We start from the raw sequence: 19740 nt of genomic DNA, 5'->3' as shown, positions 1-19740 counted from the left end.
AAAGTGTCTCCAAATGTCCATATATTCAATCCAAAATTCAAAATAGTACAGTTTATTTTTAAAACTCATCATTTAATAATTAGTTATATTACTGGATAAACTTTCTCCATACTGAAGCCAGATTTAAAGTTAGGTAGTCAGTGTAGTTAGGTAAATCGGGTCTAATATCGAGTGAAATCTAAAATGGAGACCATGCGGAGAATGACTCCTGGAAAACACAGGACAACTCATGGAAGTCCCGAAAAGGCCCTAGGCCTAAGTCCACCTCAAAGAAATGTTAATGAACAGCCCCCAGCAAAAAGGTGCTGACTCAGAAGTCCTTCCTGACCAGATTACTTCTTTGGCCCACCTGTGTCCCACCCCTCGGGCCTTCCCACCTACATTCCATCACTGAAAGAACTATAAAAAGGGGAGACAACATCCCTTCCACGGATTCCACCTCTTGGGTCCCCTTCTTCCTCCGGGAGAAGTCTTTTCTGCTGTCCTTTAATAAACTTCTAATTTCTACTCTGACCTTGCCTCGGCGTGCTTCTTTGGTGTTATTCTTCAACATTGGGGAAGCAAGGACTCGTCACCGGTCAACAGCGGTATCAATACCAATAAAGCAATTTTGTTTTGTTTTGTTTTTACAGAGATCTAAGGATTCCAGAATATTGTCCAGTTCACAAAGGGTTACTATCATGGGGAAACCCCAAAGCCTCATCTCTAGAATTCTTCATCCCTTTCAGTTTCCACGCTTGTTTATAGTTAGCACTTGCCAAACTTTATCCATGACCTTACACCATTACCTGTTTGTGCTGAGACACCTGCTAGGAACAGTTGGGCTGAAGTAGTTTGTTGTTAGGACAACCTTGAAGGTGACCTTATTGAATCCCTGAGCACTGATGATTCAGAGGATGCAAGCCTTCCAATAATGTCAGCATCAAACAAACAAAGGAAGAATGCAGCAATTCAATATTGCAGAAGTGTCATTTTCTAGTCAAAGATCCCTCCAGGGAAAGGGATCTTTGCGCAGAAGCTGGAGGAAGGAGAAATTGGCAGAGGCAGAATGCAATTGGGAGAGGCTCTGTAGACAGATGGAGTTCAAGTTCCATCTTTATAGAATGAAGTGTTCTCTGTAGAGTGTCTCTGACATACTTTTGACACAGATTTGAAACTTCCACCTCCGTTTTTTGTTTGGGAGAAACAAATATAATTAAGACTGCAAAAAGAGTGGAGTACTGTAATACAAATAATATCATTTTGAAGTCAGAAAGCTAAGAGTGGCCAGAATTAAGAAAAACAGAACAGGAAAAAGGATGGGAAGAATAATACAAACTTGTTAAACCACTTCTTTCTGATTTCAGTTTGTCTGTTTTGAGGTGCTTAGTAGATTTTATTTTGATACCTGCCTCTTCGGTGTGAGAATGTGGCCCTACAAGATAATCAGTAAGAGCACTGCCAGAAGCAGAATGAGGCAGTATAAGCCAGTGCCTTGGAATGAACAATGTGTCTCCCTGGAGGAAATACACACGACTAGGTGAAAAACCAGCCTCTACCTCAGAGCAAAGCCTATCCAAGGAAGGGGGCATGACCTTTGTCCTTGGAAAGACCCACAGAGCACTCCTAGGCACATACCCACCCTGTTGAGTTGTTTATCTACAAATAACAGGAGAGTTCTGCAGCACCAGCTGTCCCTGACTCAGTCAGGCTAGCAACCCCCTAGCAACCACCAATCAGTATGAGACGGGGGAAAATACCTGGGGTGCCAGATGACCCTCAGTAATTTATGGTGGTTGATAACATGTTGGGAAACCAAGTAGTTTAGCAGTACACCCCTCGTGGCCTAAACCAATCAGTTCAAAAGAATCCCCTTCTTGTACTAACCAATCACCCTTACCCAACTTCTTCCCGCCAATGATTGTGCTAATCAATGTTAAGAGTTGTTGTTTGATTTTCCCACAGTGTGTGATGATTTGCTAAGAGACGCTATGATGCATGTGAAGTCCCTGCCTTCCCCAAAGAGTGTATAAAACTGCTGAAAACCCTGGGCTTGGAGCCTCTCAGGGTCACCAGTTGCTGTGTGTGTGAAGAGGCCCGAGCTAGCTCGCAATAAACGCCTCTTTGCTGCTTACATCGATCTTGGTCTCTGGTGGTCTTTTGGGGGTCCCAAATTCGAGCATAACATAGGACTGAGGAAGAGCCGTGTTAATGATCACTCTGTAAAGAAGAACTAGAGTTGTGTTGAATGCAAGTGCCACAGGAAAACATCACCAAGGTTCTAAGCATTAGCACCACAACCAATTTCAGTGATGGAAGGATAAGCACTACCATACACTTGGAACCGTACAAGCATCACACTATGCTCTGAACTTGACCTTTGTGCTTTCTCACCATTCTGTCCCCATCAAGAGACATTAGGATTCTGATATGTTTTGTTCTAGTTAGAGGCAGTTGGAGCATTGTGCTTCATTCTGATTTTAAAAGGGCCTTTGACAAACTCAAGTAGCTCTAGAAGATGGTGACCAGGATAATCAGGAAGTCTCTAACCATATCATAAAAAGAAGAATGGGAGTAGTGATACCGCTGGTTATCGGTGAAGAGTCCTGCTTCCCCACATGTTGAAGTTTGAATATCAGAAGAGCACGCCAAGGCAAGCATATGATGCAGGGTTTATTTAAAGAGGGGTAACATTGACTTCTCTCACGAGGCAGAAGGGGCCATAGCTGGTATCCTGGTATTCCAAGAGGCAAGGTGTTCTGCCCTTTTTAAATGTCCTAGGATTCCTTTGTTCTCCTGTCTTTCCCCACTTATCTCTCTCCTTCCTGCATGCCTTGACCAGGCCCAGGAAATGCTCCGTGGGATGGTCAAAAGGTGGGAAATAGGTGGGCTAAAGAGGGAAGGGCAGAGTGGAGTAGACAAGGACACATTAACAACTTTATAGCTCCCGGGAGGGAGAGGACATTCCTGGGACAGTTACCTTGGCAACAGGTTGGAACAGGAGCAGGTTCTTGATAAGATCCTTTAGGGGACAAACTCCAACTTCCCAGACTCACACAAAATTGGCTTCCTAGATCCGACCTGACTCAATTTACCTATCTATACTGACTACCTATCTTTAAATCTGGCTTTAGTAGCTGAAGATGGTTAGCCTGGAGAAGCAAGGTACAAGGTAAGTTACTTACTAGAGTTTGATGGCATTTTATTCCAAGATTTTATTTTATTTTTTTGCAATAGAGATTCAATAGGCTCCGAGTTCAGACCAGTGCAAAAATCCTAGATCTCTTTCTTTCTTAACTTTGTGACCTTGCTCAAGATGATTGACTTCTCTGATCCTCCATTTTCTTCTCTGCAAAATGAGAAAGGCCCTCCATACTTCATAGGGTCTTCATAATGGTTAAATGAAACAATAGCCACTCAGTCAATGATACAGCTATCATTATCTTTGAAAGCAGTACTCACCTTGAGTTGTGAAACATACTGCCCCCCCTCCAAAAAAAAAATGACACAAAAGATGAGAGAAGTATGCATAGATTGGAAAACACAAAGCATAACAAACCTATTGTTCTGGGCAACCAAACACTTATGGGGAGTACTTGCCCCCCCATGTCAGAGCAATAGCTTTTTGGTACAATTTGCAAACACAAGATACCAACACTTAGAAAGAAGTTTTATCAGAAGCTTGTGGGAGATTTGTAGTAGCTAAAGCAATTCCAGGAACTCAATGAACATTTTTTAATAATGACTGATATTTGTGACATCAAGTCTGCCAAATGACAAATGCTTTTTAGATTTCCTTTTCTGGTAAGAATGCATTGAGGGTCTCTGTGCCTCTTTCAGTGCCAAGATGATTCATCCATCTTCTGACTGATGTAAGAAAGGATTGAGGGGAAATATTCCGTAGATACAAAATATTGGAAGGGCATAGGAATGTCATATTTAAGTATCATTTCTAAGCCTAAAATAAGTTTTCAAGTGAAAATGTAAGACTTGACCTCTTCATTTTAATTATTGAGTCCTTCCTGGCAGCACAGAGGCATAAAGGGGCTTTCCCCACTCCACAGCTCCAGGCCTGGCCAGACACCAGCTTTCCTCCCAGTAATTAAAAAGATTTGTATTTCAGTATTCACACTTAGAGCATCAGATATTTTCTAGGCAATTTTCACAGCTAAGAAATGTTTTGAGATCTTATTTTTTTTAAGAAAGAATAACTCACCCATTACCTAACATCCATTTACATCAACTTAGCTACCACTGATTCAGACCTTTCAGCGTTTGACAAGGGTCTAAGTTGATGGATGCATGTGCCTCCAGCCCTAATTAGTTTTTTTGTAGTTGTTGAATCAACAAATGAAAGGCCATATTTCACTTGTCAGCAGTTTGTGAATCTTTACTTATGAAAACAAGTGTGCAGTATCAGAAATATTTACAGCCAACTGAAGTGCTCACTGTATATATGGTTCAGCAATTATTACACTTGTATAAAAGTAAGCCTAGGATATTATCTTACTTTTTCTATATTAGAATTTGTTAAATGCACAGTAATTTGAATGGCTTTGTGTGTACATAGATGTTAATGCAGATATTGGAAAACATTCTCTACCAATTATTGCCATATAAACAGTCCTTAATTGAATCACTCTCTTATAATCCTCAAAGAATACTGTTTTCATAGTTAAATTAAAGATGTAGACATTGATGCAGACAGTAAAGTCCTGTTCCTCATAGAATAAATAAATCTATATGTCTTAAATGTAAACTAAAAATTAATATGAAACAAATAAATACATAAGCAAGGCCCTCCCAGTCCAGTGTGGTTGAAATAGACTCATTGCAAATATAATTTCATTATGTTCTCAGGAATTGCTAGCCCTGATTATAAAGCAGAAATAAAAAAGTGTTGGGTAACAGTGTCTGATGTGTAATAGGTATTTGATGAATGCTAGTTCAATTTAAGTTGAAAAGCCAAAGTAGTAAATAATATTTGATGAAACAATTTGAGATTATTATATGAAAGAGGATCTCAAGGGCTAGGGCTGTGGCTCAGTGGTACCGAGTGCTTACGTAGCATGTGTGAGGCACTGGGTTCAATTCTCAGTACCACATATAAATAAATAAATAAAATAGATGTCCATCAACAACTAAAAAATTTTTAAAAAATATTTTTTAAAAAGTAAGAGGATCTCAAAATGTTAAAGTTAGGAGCATTATTTTTTCAGTTCATTTTTTATTCCAATGGGACAGACTAGTGAAAATGTTAAAGCACAATTTATAGAAAATGAAATAACGAGGTCAAATACTTCCTCCAGTATTTGACTAAGCTTAAAAAAAAAACCTAGATGAAAAAGAGTAGTTTAAAACATTTTGTTGTTATTTGGTTCTGATGAGAAGTACATACTTCAAACCCTATTCAGGATTTGAGGTCTGTCAGTTATGCCACTCTGTATATTGCCATAACAGCTCAACAGATGGTATTCCATAAGGCAAACATGGACATAAAATAGCTATACTTTCTTCTGAGTGATAGACCCAATCTGATTTTCTCTTAAAATTGGGAGCCATCTCGCCACAAAACCATGAAAAGCTAATTTCGGCTTTACTATAAATTACTGCAAATTCTGAACCTACTTGGAATGCCTGCCCATGCCTTGAACTCACCCATGCCTGGCTCTCTGACCAGATAGCAGCCCTTTCTGAAACTTCAGTGACGCCTCATCAACCTTGGCCTTCCCTGGCCAGATACTGACCCTCTCTGAGGCTCTAATGACTTTCATAAATTCTGATGCCAGGGCCAGCAAAAATGTTATGCTCGTCAAAGTTTTGTTATCTGTAACCCCCCTCTGTGTAACTTTCTGGGCTATAAAGAAAGCTGCCATGCTGTCTTGTTTCTGCAGTTTTGGGTGGGAGAGGCAGCCTGGCTGATCAAAATAATAAGCTTGCTTTAATTTGATTTTAATTGGAGTCAGTGGTCTTTTCTTACGTCCTGGTCTAACACTGAGGGTTGATGGCTAAGTATGCTTGCATTTTTCTCCTTGCAGTATGATTAACACAGACAACATACACTCAACCTGTAGAAGATAGTCATAGAATCCAGACCATAGCACCCAGACCATGTCACTGTGCTTCTTAGCCATGCCCTGAATCATAGAGACCACTGACATCCTTGGACTATTGGACAAGCTGAGTAGAAGTAAACACAGGATGTATAAAGGTCTCCTACTAAGCATTTGAGAGAAAGAAGAAGGATTAAAGATATTTCAGTGTGTTTGAGAGGAGGAGTGGGGAGCAGAGGAAGGCAAAGCTTTGTTCATTCCAGTCTTCTGTGAGAATAATGCATTTCACCACTTTTGGTCTCTGAGAACTTTGAGAGAAAAAGGAGTAGCTAGAAGCAGCATCATCACAGGGTGAATTGTGTCTCTTATAAAAGCTTAAAGTGTTGAAGAGCTAACCCTCAGTACCTTAAGAAAGTGACTATATTTGGAGATAAGGCCTTTAAAAAGGTGATTACATTAAGCTCAGCACAGTAGTGCACTCCTATAAGCCCAGCAGCTTACAGAGGATCACAAGTTCAAAGCTAGCCTCAGCAACTTAGTGAGACCCTAAGCAACTTAGACCCTGTATCAACAAACAAACAAATAAACAAACAAACAAAATGGGCTAAGGATGTGGCTCAGTAGTTAAGGGCTCCTGGCTTCAATCCCTGATTTAAAAAAAAAATGATTATGTTTAAATTAGGCCTTTACAGTAGACTAAATTAGCTAGCTGTTGCCCTTAAAAGAAAGAGAGATTCTTTTTTTTTTTTTTGGTAGTGGGGATTTAACCCAGGGCCTTGTGTTTGCAAGGCAAGCATTCTGCCAACTGAAATTACAGCATATGCCAGAAATGGATAAACTGGAGATTATCATGCTAAGTGAAATAAGCCAATCCCAAAAAACCAAAGGCAAATGTTCTCTCTGATATGTGGATGCTAACAAAAAATAAGTAGGGGAAGGGAATAATAGAAATTCATTGGATTAGATAAAGGGGAATGAAGGAAAGGGAGGGAGAAGGGATTAAAAAAGACAGTAGAATGAATCACACATAACTTTCCTATGTTCACGAATACAACCAGTGTAACTCCACATCGGGTACAACCTCAAGAATGGGAAGTTAGGGCTGGGGTTGTGGCTCAGTGGAAGCTTGCCTTGCATGCATGGGGCACTGGGATTGGTCCTCAGCACCACATAAATAAATAAAGGTATTGTGTCCATTTACAACTAAAAATTTTTTTTTAAAAAAATGGGAAGTTGTACTCCATGTATGTATAATATGTCAAAATACACTCTACTGTCATGTATATCCAAACAGAAAAAATAAAAAAGGACCTTATTAAGAAAAAAAAGTTAAGAATACACAAAAAGAAATAAGTGTGTGTGTGTGTGTGTGCACAGAGGATGACTAGCTGCAAGCTGAGAGAGAGACCTCAGAGGAAACCTTCCTGCTGGGAACTTGATCTTGGACTTTCAACTTCCAGAATAAATTTCTATTGTTTTAAGTCACCCAGTCTGTGGTATTTTATATGGCAGATAAAATAAACCAATGTAAGTAAACTGGACTGAAAACTTGCAGAGAAAGAGAGAAGGAATTTGGGGAATAACTATCTCTTCTCCCTCCCGCTGGAAGACCTACTACAGTGAGACTGTTGGGGTGAAAGGGGTTGAAGCAGTACTGAATCTCTCCAGGACTTGTGTGCATTTTATGAAGCCCAAGGTCTGAGCTCTTCTTTCCTGGTCTGTGATTATTTCTTAAAGGGAGGTGGTCTTTAATTGTATTTAAATACAAGGTATATTTACCCTGAAAATAATGAAGCTTAAATTTCATGGCCCCTCCAAGACCATTGGTGTGCCCCCAGCAGTATGTTTTCATAGTAACATGTTTCTCTAAAATCTGATTATATATTTAAACTATAATTAGTTGAGATAGCATTCTCTTTCTTTTTTTTTTAAATAATATTTATTTTTTAGCATTTGGCAGACACAACATCTTTGTTTGTATGTGGTGCTGAGGATCGAACCCGGGCCCCACGCATGCCAGGCAAGCGCGCTACTACTTGAGCCACATCCCCAGCCCCATCATTCTCTTTCAACTCCAATTTCTCCCTCATTGCACTTCACTTCTGCCAGATGGAGTGGTCCAGGATCCAACTAAGGGTATGGGTATGACAATTTGGGTTTAGTTTTGGTTTAGTGAGGTATATTTGTGGCTCACATTCATTCACGGTATGAATTAAGTTCCTGCTACATGTTCTGGTTTGGGGATTGCTCCAAAAATTGTTCTACCTCCCACTGTAGTAACTTACTCAATGTTGTAACCAAAGGTGCAGAGATCAAGGTCTCATTGCAATTTAAAGGTGTCCAATAACACCCAGCATAAAAAGGATGTGCGTTAAGGAGGAGACAAAGACTTGAAATCTATCAAGGCAGATTTTGATTTGTGAAAAATTTTTCCAAATATGAAGAAACTCAAAGGAGATTTCCTCAAACTAATAGTAATCCCCTATTTATATGTGATTAGCAGAAAGTGAGAAAATTTTTGATTACCAGAAAATAATCTAAAATTTTAAATTATTAACAATTAAAAGAAAATTCTACCAGAAAAATTATTGAATTATAATTGCTTATTCTTTTTTAATTTATTTTTTGGTTGTCAATGGACCTTTAATTAATTAATTAATATGTGGCTCTGAAAATCAAGCCCTTACACAGACTAAGCAAGTGCTCTACCACTGAGCCACAACCCCAGTCCTAATAGTTTATTCTTTAGAGAAAGTTTAACAAATTTATCATCATATGAAGAGGCAGACAATAAAAGATCCTTAATGAACTAAGTCTAATAAAAGCTAGAAGTATTCCCAAGCTTACATACAAAAACACAGTATAGCCCGGCAGGAGTTTCTAGTGGGTGAGCACAAGACAATGGTGGACCGCATTCCTCCTGAAAAGAAGGCATTGGGAGCAGATGAGGAGACTGGATTTAAAAATTAAAGGATTTTGTGGAGGCAGTTGACCCTGGAATATGGAGCCATTTCTTCTATTCATCTAGTTTTCTTATGAACATTCTCTGGAGAAGGGGTAGTCCTGAACAAGAGAAGGAGATAAGTGTTTGTACAACTTTATTGCCAGAATTAAAGAGGTTTTGATCAATCCATAGTAAGTGAAAGTTTCTGGTCCTTGAAAGCAGGTATTGGCTGGAGTCAGAGACAATATCAAAGGAAATGGAGGAGAACTCTTCTCATTGGCCATGACAGATTAATAGGTGGCAAATCAATCCTCTAGCTGAGAACAACCAGAAAAGCTGAATATAATGTAATAACAAAACAAAACAAATTTGTTTGAGGCATCAGAGAGCCACCAATGTAATCAAGACTTGTAGATCCAAGATCACCAAGAGAAAGGAAATTGGTGGATTTTGCCCAGTATTCAACCAATCTGTTTCTCTTAAGTATTCACTAATATAAAAGGACAGGTCAAGAAGAGGATAACTAAGAAAAAAGTGGACACAGTCAGACTGAGAATCTCAGCAGAGTTAATGGCATCTCATGGTGCTACAGAGTTAAAATTCATTTTTAGCCATTCATCTTTAGAAGTTTCCAAAATTTAGAGACCCTGGTATACACCCTAGACTTTGAGTAAGATACACAGGAAGTAGACCAGGCCTTAACAAGGCTGAGTTCCCACTCTCAATCTGATTGATTACTTATTAGATGAAGATGACATGCTCCTATTCTGTCTCAGAAACAAAACAAAACAATAATAAAGCTCTAGAACTTCTATAATGCTTGTTGGCAACAGGTCCACCTTGGCCCCTGGAGCCCTACCTCCACTAGTTTGTTCTGCATGCCAGTGTGGCCAGCTCACAAGGCCATGGCGAACTTGCGGTTTTTCTGTTCCTGCTTATCCGTCTGAGACATATGTATCCCACGGGAATGCCTTGACCTTTTCTGGTCTGATGGACTTATTGTTAAGGGAGGTTTCGGTACCTGACAATAATAGATGTTGAAACTAAATTTCTCCCCCCTCCCTCCTGCTTTTGGGTAGTTTTCCACTTCTGCTGCTTGGGGTATAAAAAAAGGTGTGTTAGCAATAAAGATTATTATTGACTCCTGGATGAAGAACCTTGGTGTCCTGTGTGTCTTTTAACCTCGCCGTCCCTCGCCGGACTCGGCTCCCTTGGCCGGACGCGGCAATTGGAGGTTCTCACCGAGATCCGGAAAGCAGGGGTAAGCGGACGGGGCTCACCTTCTAAGAAAGAAGGGGGAGGATTGGTTTAAAGATATTTTAAAGAGACAGGGTACGTACCATGGGTAACTCAACAGCGAAGGTTCGTCTGGCCAACGAACTGAAAGAGCTGTTAAATACACAAGGAACAGGAATAAAAACTAAGACTGCAACCGAATTCGTTGAAATTATTGCCCAGGCTTGTCCTTGGTTTCTGACAGGAGGATTTCTTAATAATAGTGACTGGGACCTGGTGAGGCATGACCTTCAGAAATTATTGAGGGACCGGGGCTCGGACAGTGTCCCAGTTGCCACCTTTTCCTTATGGAGGTTGGTAAAGGATGCTTTATTAACAGATAAGGTAAAAATCAAGGATCAGCTTGCTGAATGTGAACAGGCCCTTAATCAGGTGCAGGAAGAGCAAATGGCAGAATCCTTAAAGGATGAGGGTCCTCTTGAGGACTCGGGCTCGGAGGGTAGGAAACGCCTCCAGATTTCTAAGCCCAAAAAGGATCCTGAGGACCTCAGTTCTCTCTCTGAGGAAGAGGAGGGATTAGAAAGGGAGATAGAGGAATTAGAACATCGCCTTAAAAGGGCAAATGTGAGGGTGCCTAGGGCCCCCTCAGTTGCCGCACCTCCTCCCTATAATCCTGATTGGAATGAGGACGCCCCTACTAGACGGGCGGGGGTCCACTGGGGTTCTAGAGCGGCTCAGGTTTTTCCAATGATTGAAAACGCCGATGCTGATGGACAGCCGGCCAGAGCCCATGTCCCCCTAGCCTTCAAGGACATAAAACAGCTTAAGGAGGCGGTCATTAATTATGGACCTCATGCCCCTTTCACATTGACCCTCTTCGAGTCTTTCTCAGCCAGTCAACTGATACCTAATGATTGGCAGCAACTTTACAGGGCTGTGTTATCTGGAGGGGATTTCTTATTGTGGAAAAGTGAATATCATGAAAGGTGCCGCGAGCTGGCTCAGATTAACCTGAATGCGGGCCATCAACGGCGAAATGCTGAAATGTTGACAGGAACTGGGCAGTATGCCACCATAGGCCAACAAATTAATTACGACCCAGGTGTTTATGCTCAAATAGCCTCAGCTGCAGTCCATGCCTGGAAAGCCCTGCCCATTTCTAAGACTGAAGCAAAAATTTCCAAGATCTCTCAAGGACCCTCTGAACCTTATTCGGACTTTATAGCCCGCCTAATGCAGGCTGCAGGAAAAATATTCCCTAATCTGGAACAGGCTATGCCACTTATTAGACAACTGGCATATGAAAACGCTAACACTTACTGCCAAAATGCTATTAAGTCCTCCCGGGCCAAAAGTATAGATGACATGATTCGAGCATGCAAAGATATAGATGGGCCTCATATTACTGGTCAGGTTTTGGCTGCTGCCCTTAAGACTGGAATGCAAAAAGCTGATAACAGGGGAACCCGCTCTAAGGGGTGTTTTAAGTGTGGGAAAGAGGGACATATAAAGAGAAACTGCCAGGAAAGGAGCGAGGGTGCTGGCAGAGGGATGCCTAGAATTTGTCCTAGATGTCATAAAGAAAATCATTGGAACAGTGAGTGCAGGTCAAAATTTGACATCCAGGGTAACCCAATACCATTGGGAAACGGGAACAGGGGCCCGCCCCGGGCCCCGGAAGCCAAAGTGTACGGGGCAGTGCAGGGACAGAACAGTGCCCCAGAGAGTGGGCGTCTCCGCCGCCTCCCACTGACCAACCCCTTTCTATCTGGGAACTCCCCAGGGGAACACCAGGAAGCGCAGGACTGGACCTCAGTTCCACCTCCCGAGCGGTATTAACTCCCCAAATGGGACCTCAGACGCTGCCTACTGGGGTTTTTGGACCCCTGCCAGAGAGGACGGTGGGACTAGTGTTGGGATGAGGTAGCGCAACTCAGTGGGGCTTGAAGATTCTTACGGGGTTGTTGATGCTGATTATCAGGGAGAAATAAAAATAGTAGTAGAAGCTACCCAAGGAATTGTTATTCTTCCCCCCAGGGAGCGTATAGCTCAATTGCTGCTGCTGCCCTTAGCTTCCATTCCTGGGCACGCCCTCCGTGGGTCCCGGGGCGACGGCAGCTTTGGCTTCACTGGAACTCCCCAGGCCTTTTGGGTAGCTCATTTGGATTCGCGTCCCAACCTGACCATTGAGATACAGGACAAGGCTTTCAAGGAAATACTAGATACGGGGGCGGATGTCTCTGTCATTTCTGAAAAACAATGGCCACCTGCCTGGCCCCTCCAGAGTCCCTCGGCCATATTACAGGGGATAGGACAGACCCGACCAAAAAGAAGTGCCTCCTTTTTAAAATGGAGAGATGGTGAAGGACATAGTGGCCATTTCCAGCCCTATGTAGTGACTGGACTCCCCACGAACCTTTGGGGGAGGGACTTGCTTCATCAAATGGGGGCTATTCTCACTACCCAGACTTTAAAAGGAAATAATGACTTTGTTAATGATGCAATGCTAGACATGGGATGGATCCCTGGAAGGGGACTAGGAAAGAGACATGAGGGCAAAATATCACCCGTGGATCCAGCAGAACAGGTTACCCGGTGGGGAAGAGACCGGAGAGGACTGGGAAATTTATCCTAGGGGCCACTAAAGTGCGGCCACCTCCACTGTCCATTACTTGGTTATCAGATGACCCTGTGTGGGTAGAACAGTGGCCCCTAACTAAGGACAAATTACAGGCCGCTTCCCTATTAGTTCAAGACCAGCTTAAGTTAGGACATGTGGTGCCCTCTACCTCCCCTTGGAATACCCCTATTTTTGTTATACAAAAGGGGTCTGGGAAGTGGAGACTTCTTCAGGACCTACGAGCTATTAATAAAACTATGCAACCCATGGGACCCTTACAACCAGGGCTACCCTTTCCTACTGCGATCCCAAAGGATTGGCATCTTATTGTCATAGATTTAAAAGATTGTTTCTTCTCTATCCCCTTAGACCCACGAGACCGAAAGCGTTTCGCTTTTTCCTTGCCTTCCACAAACTTTAGGAAACCTTACCAACGGTATGAATGAACTGTCCTACCTCAAGGGATGACTAATAGTCCTACAATGTGCCAATATTTTGTAGCTGAGGTTTTGCGACCCTTTCGACAGCAGTTCCCACAGCTCTACCTCATTCATTATATGGATGACATCTTACTGGCAGGGCCCAAGAAAAAAAGTCTTCTTCAATCTTATGAAGTCCTCCAATCCCTTCTAAAAGGGACAGGGCTGGTCATAGCACCCAAAAAGGTGCAGTTTCAACACCCTTACAATTACTTGGGATACATCATTAATAACATAGGAATCTTTCCCCAGAGACCCCAGTTCCAGATAAATCAGCTCAAAACTTTACATCAGTGGCAGACATTCCTCGGAGAAATACAGTGGCTGCGCCCATCCTTTCATATTCCAACTGGAGAGCTCAAACCCCTGTATGACCTCTTGCGAGGAGATCCTTCTCCTACGTCGTGTAGAGTACCTACACCAGAAGCCTTACGAGCACTGAGGCTAATAGAAGAGGCTCTACAGGACATGCAGATTACGCAGATAGATTATTCTCTGCCCTTGTCATTTATAGTTCTACCTTCTAAAATTACTCCCACAGGAGTGTTCTGGCAAACGGGTCCCATTTATTGGGTCCACTTGCCGGCTTCTAACCCCCGGGTATTGACTCCCTTTTATGAGCTAGTTATTAACTTAATTTGGAAGGCTAAGTATTTGGGTGATGCATTGTTTGGAAAAACCTTTGACATACTTATTCAACCTTACACTCAAGATATGATACACAAGTTACAACAAGAACATGACCTTTGGTGTCTTTTCCTGTGCAGCTTCAAGGGTCAGATTGATAATCACTTCCCTAAACATAGACTTTTGGAGAGCTTTAAAAGGTGTCCCATTATCTTCCCAAAGATTATGAAAAGGGAACCTATTCCAAAGGCCCAAACTGTATATACAGATGGGGCCAAAAATGGATTTGCCGTCGTTTTTGATGGATCTCAAATTCTCCGACAACCTGTGTCAGGTCAGTCGGCCCAAAAGGCGGAAGTTGAAGCTTTAATCATAGCTCTCAAAGTCTATAGTTCTATTCCTCTTAATGTATATACTGACAGCTTGTATGTAGCCAATCTGGCTCTAGTCATAGAAACAACATCATATATTGGAAAGCAATCCACCATCACAGAACAACTACAGGTAGTTCAGCTTCTCATTTGGGCTAGACGAGATCCTTTATACATTGGCCACATCCGAAGCCATTCAGGGCTCCCTGGACCTTTGTCAGAAGGCATCACGACTCGGTTAACGGAGGCGGGATGTGAGGGCGTCGTGGGTAAACCTTCCTGCTGGCCCATGCAGGCCCCTATCGGAATCTCTGATGGAGGGGGACCCACTGATGCTATCAAACACCTTCAGGTGATTAAGCTTTTAAAGCCAGAGATCCCTAAGCCTACATACCACCCCTTGATATTGCCCAAATCCCAGTTTCCTGATTTAGATGCCAATACATTAGATATCCTAGAAACTACTTTTTCTTTACTTAACAGTTCCAACCCTACCCTTGCTGGTGATTGCTGGCTCTGCATGACGGCAGGTGCAGTCATGCCATTGGCAGTTCCCATCAATTATACCATTGATGATGACAACACATGTCAATCTGGGCTACCCTTTAAGGTGCAGCCTCTAGGTGGTTTTATGTCATGCCTTCTGGGCATGATGCAAAATAATACCTATGATGTTGATGTTGGAATCTCTTCCTTTGGAAACTGCTCATTAGTAAAGAATTACTCCTCACCTACTCCGCCCATTTGTCCCCCTAATGGTACAGTTTTTATGTGTGGTGGAAATTTAGCTTTTCCCAGGCTCCCAGCAAATTGGACTGGTGGTTGCGTTCTGGCATTACTGCTTCCTGATATCACGATTATCTCAGGAGATGAACCCCTACCCATTCCTAGCCTAGACATCTTAGTTAGAAGACACAAGAGAGCTGTTCAGGCCTTACCACTCCTTGTTGGCCTTGGAATAACTGCTGCTGTGGGTACAGGCACGGCAGGATTGGGTACGGCTATACATTCTTACCGCCGCCTATCTCAACAGCTTATAGATGATGTGCAAACCCTGTCGGGAACCATTAAAGACTTACAAGACCAGATAGACTCCCTAGCAGAAGTAGTTCTTCAGAACAGGTGGGGTTTAGACTTGCTTACTGCCAATCAAGGGGGAATTTGTTTAGCCCTTGGGGAGAGGTGCTGTTTTTATGCTAACAAGTCTGGCATAGTTCGAACAAAAATTAAACAACTCCAAGAAGACCTAGAAAAAAGGAGGAGGGAATTATTTGAGAACCCTCTCTGGACTGGACTTAATGGATTTTTGCCTTATCTTCTTCCCTTATTGGGACCATTGTTAGGCCTCCTTCTAGTAGTGGCAATAGGACCCTACATTGTAAATAAGGTAGTACAATTCATTAAGGATCAAATTAATATCTTAGCCTCTAAGCCAATACAGGTTCACTATCAACGCTTGAAGATGGATGATCGCCTCTCTGAGATATACTTCAGACCTATCCGAAGATGAGTGTCCTCCTTAAAAGAAGAACTCCTGCCATATCTTTTCTCTATGCATACCTCTCCCTCTTGCTTTCCTGTACTAGGATCTTTGCTGTCTAATCTCTCGGTCCAATCACATCTGCCATTCGGCGGTGATGGTCATGGGTCCCGTGGGTGGAGACGGTTAAGCGTTTACCGCAATAATGTCTTGATAGGTCATAACACCTTGAGCTGATCTTGTAGTACCCAGTGACGGGCAACTTTCACGCTTGCTGTGCGACCTAAGACAGGGAATCGGGGCCTTCCCAGAGACGGGTAAGCATCGCAAGGGCTGTGAACGACCTAAGACAGGGGCTACTTGATTCCCACTGGCATGCAAAAAACAAAAGAGGGGGACTTGTTGGCAACAGGTCCACCTTGGCCCCTGGAGCCCTACCTCCACTAGTTTGTTCTGCATGCCAGTGTGGCCAGCTTACAAGGCCATGGCGAACTTGCGGTTTTTCTGTTCCTGCTTATCCGTCTGAGACATATGTATCCCACGGGAATGCCTTGACCTTTTCTGGTCTGATGGACTTATTGTTAAGGGAGGTTTCGGTACCTGACAATAATAGATGTTGAAACTAAATTTCTCCCCCCTCCCTCCTGCTTTTGGGTAGTTTTCCACTTCTGCTGCTTGGGGTATAAAAAAAGGTGTGTTAGCAATAAAGATTATTATTGACTCCTGGATGAAGAACCTTGGTGTCCTGTGTGTCTTTTAACCTCGCCGTCCCTCGCCGGACTCGGCTCCCTTGGCCGGACGCGGCAATGCTAAGTGGATAATTCCATGGATTTAAACAAAAATTACCAGACATACAAGAAGACTGAACTAAGAAAAAACAGAATACAGAAACAGATACACAAGTATCTGGGCACTGATGTTATAGATACAGACTTTAAAATAGCTATTCATGTGTTTAAGAAAATGAATGACAAAATGGAGAATTTTTTAAAGTATGTTTTATTTGTTCTAATCAGTTATACGTGATAGCGGAATGCAGTTTGATTCACTGTACACAAATAGAGCACAAGTTTTCACTTCTCTGGTTGTGCATGAAGTAAGGTCACATCATTCGTGCAATCATACCTGTACCTAGCGTAATGATGCTCAGTTCATTCTACCATCTTTCCTACCCTATACCACCTCTCCCTCTCTCCCTCCCCTTTGCCCAGTCCAAAGTTTCTCCACTCATCCCATGCCCCACCCCACCCCAGCCTAGCATCCACTTAACAGAGAAAACATTTGGCCTTTGGTATTTGGGGATTGGCTTACTTCGCTTAGCATGATATTCTCCAGCTCCATCCCCAAATGGAGAATTTTATCAAAGAACTAAAATACATCAAAAGTCAATTCAAATTCTAATTAATGTCCAATAAGTAAAATTAAGAGTAGAATAACTGACTTTCAACAGAAGTTAAAGAGAGAATATAATCAGTAGAAAATAATCTGAAAATACGTTGAAAAGATAGTGTTTAAATGAAAGTAAAAGACATTTGGAACAGAATGAAAAGCTTAATGTGGAAATAAAGTCCTGCTAGCAGAGAAGAGAAAATGGGAAGAAATAATATTTGATTATTGGCCAAAAATATTTTAAATTATTTGAAAGTTATTAAGATACAAATTCAAAAAGCTCTATGAATCCCAAGCAGATTAATACAAAGAAAAATGTACTTGGTATATCATAGTAAGACTACTAAAAATCAAAGACACAGGAAACCTTAAAAGCGATCAGATAAAAATATACACTACTTTCAAGGGAACAAAATAAAATAATTTTGGGAAACAATATTATGACATATATGAAGTTCTAAAAAGAAAATAAGTGACAACCTAAAATTTTATACCCAAATAACAATAATTTTATAAGAAACACATCTTTCTTTCCTCCCAGAAAAGTCAAAGTCATTATGAATAATCTGTAATGGATATTGTGACATGTCCACTTGACTAGCCTGAACTACATTTCCAGAATTCCCTTTCTTGTATGCTTCTGACTAGGGTGGATAATAGGAAGATGCCACCAATCCTTCATACCCACAGGTTTTGCATGTGTGAATTCAACCACATTGTAAATATTCTGAAAAGAATGCATTTGCACTGAATATGTACAGGCTTTTGTTATTGTCATTATCCTTTAAACAATATTGTGTAACAACTCAGCATTTACATTGTATTAGGTATTGTAAATAATATAGAGATGATTGAAAGGGTGGTATATGAGAGGATATGCATATATTATATGCAAATACTATACCAATTCACATGAGGGATTGAGCATTGCAGATTTTGCAAGGGGTCCTGGAATCAAGGGAAGGCTGTATTCACCTTGTCAAAGACCTATAAGACCACCAGAAAATTCTGTTGATCAAACAAACTTTATAGAGACTTATCAGTGTCTTTAGAGGGGTAAGTTAGAGAAGAGTATTTATGAAGTTTAGGATTCTGGATTCATAAAGCTTAAGGCATATCTTGCAAGGTGAGGAAGTGATTGAAATTAAGTGAAGTTCATGATATAATATTTTAGGTCTGATGGGCGTGTAAGACAACAGTCTAGAGAAGTGTTTATAAAGAACATATAAGTAAATTGTTTACCCAGATAAGCAAACTGCTTGCCTGTAAAAATTGGCTTGCAAAATTTTCCTTGTGCAAACACTAAAGCATTTTATTGGTCTACAATCATATCTTCATTGGAAAGAATTTCCTGGGGAATAAAAGCAGTAACATTGACATAAGTGGTTTCAGTTCTTAGTCCCATCAGTTAAATTTATATTGATGCAGGTCATTTCAATTCTCAATACAATAGAATATTATATAGCAAAGGAAACAAACAATTGACTGAAATGCATTGATATAGATGAATTGTAAAACATAATGTTGAAAAGAACCAATACATGGTAATCGAAGTAAAAAAAAATGGTTAATAGGTGTTATAGTTTAGATATGGAATATCCCCAAATAGCCTATGTGTTTAAGTCTTAGTCCCCAGTCTGTGGTGCTATCTGGAGGGCGTGGTACCTTTAAGAGGTAGAAATCAGGAAAGGCAGTTAGATTACTGGGGGTATTCAACCCGCTCACCCCTTCCCCTCTCTTTTTGTTTCCCAGCCACCGTGAATTGAGCAGCTTTGACCCACCATGAGCTCCCTGTTGTGAAGTTCTGCCTCACCACCAGCCCAAAAGCAGTGGAGCCGACTCACCATGGACTGATACCTTTGAAACTGTGAGCAAATAAATCTTTCCTACTGTAACAAAAAGTTGATTAACATGCAGGACAGCATACCAGTTTATAACATATAGTTATTGAAAATAAATGCATCAACAATATTAAAGAAAATCATCCCTCACAATTGAATAATCCTACTACCTTTTTTGTCTCATTCACTTACTTTCCATTATAATGTACCTGAGCCAGTTTATCTTATTTCATCAGGCTTTCTTGGGCTAATGGAAAAGCATTTTTTGCCTGTTTGCCTGTCAGAGTTCTACTTCTTACGGAAAGAAACTGTGCAAAATAATTAGATATGACTGGAAGAGAGACAGGGCATCCCTAGTGGCTTGGAGAGAGAGGCAGAAGTTTGGCAAGTCTTATTACCATGTGAGACTGTTTTCCTCCAGAGATTTCAGTCTTTTCATTGTGAATTTTTAACAAATGCTGTCACTAATCAAGAAAAGCACTTAACTTAGCAGCTTACTTTAATTTGGCACAAAAGCTTACCACCCATTTTACCTGAATGTGGTGCCTTCACAGCTTTGCTGTGAATAAAAACACTTACTGCAAGCCTTGTATGTCATCTGTTGTATAACAACTTCCAAATGACTTGAGGAAAGCCCCATGAAGAAGAAGGGAGGAAAGAAGACAAGGAAATCATTATATTATTATTATTATTATTATTATTATTATTATTATTATTATTT

The sequence above is a fragment of the Marmota monax genome, unplaced genomic scaffold (genome assembly GCF_021218885.2).
Source record: "Marmota monax isolate L192 unplaced genomic scaffold, Marmota_monax_Labrador192_F-V1.1 WCK01_AAM20220418_F8-fsc00013, whole genome shotgun sequence".
Taxonomy (NCBI): domain Eukaryota; kingdom Metazoa; phylum Chordata; class Mammalia; order Rodentia; family Sciuridae; genus Marmota; species Marmota monax.
Note: the sequence above shows the minus strand (reverse complement) of the source record.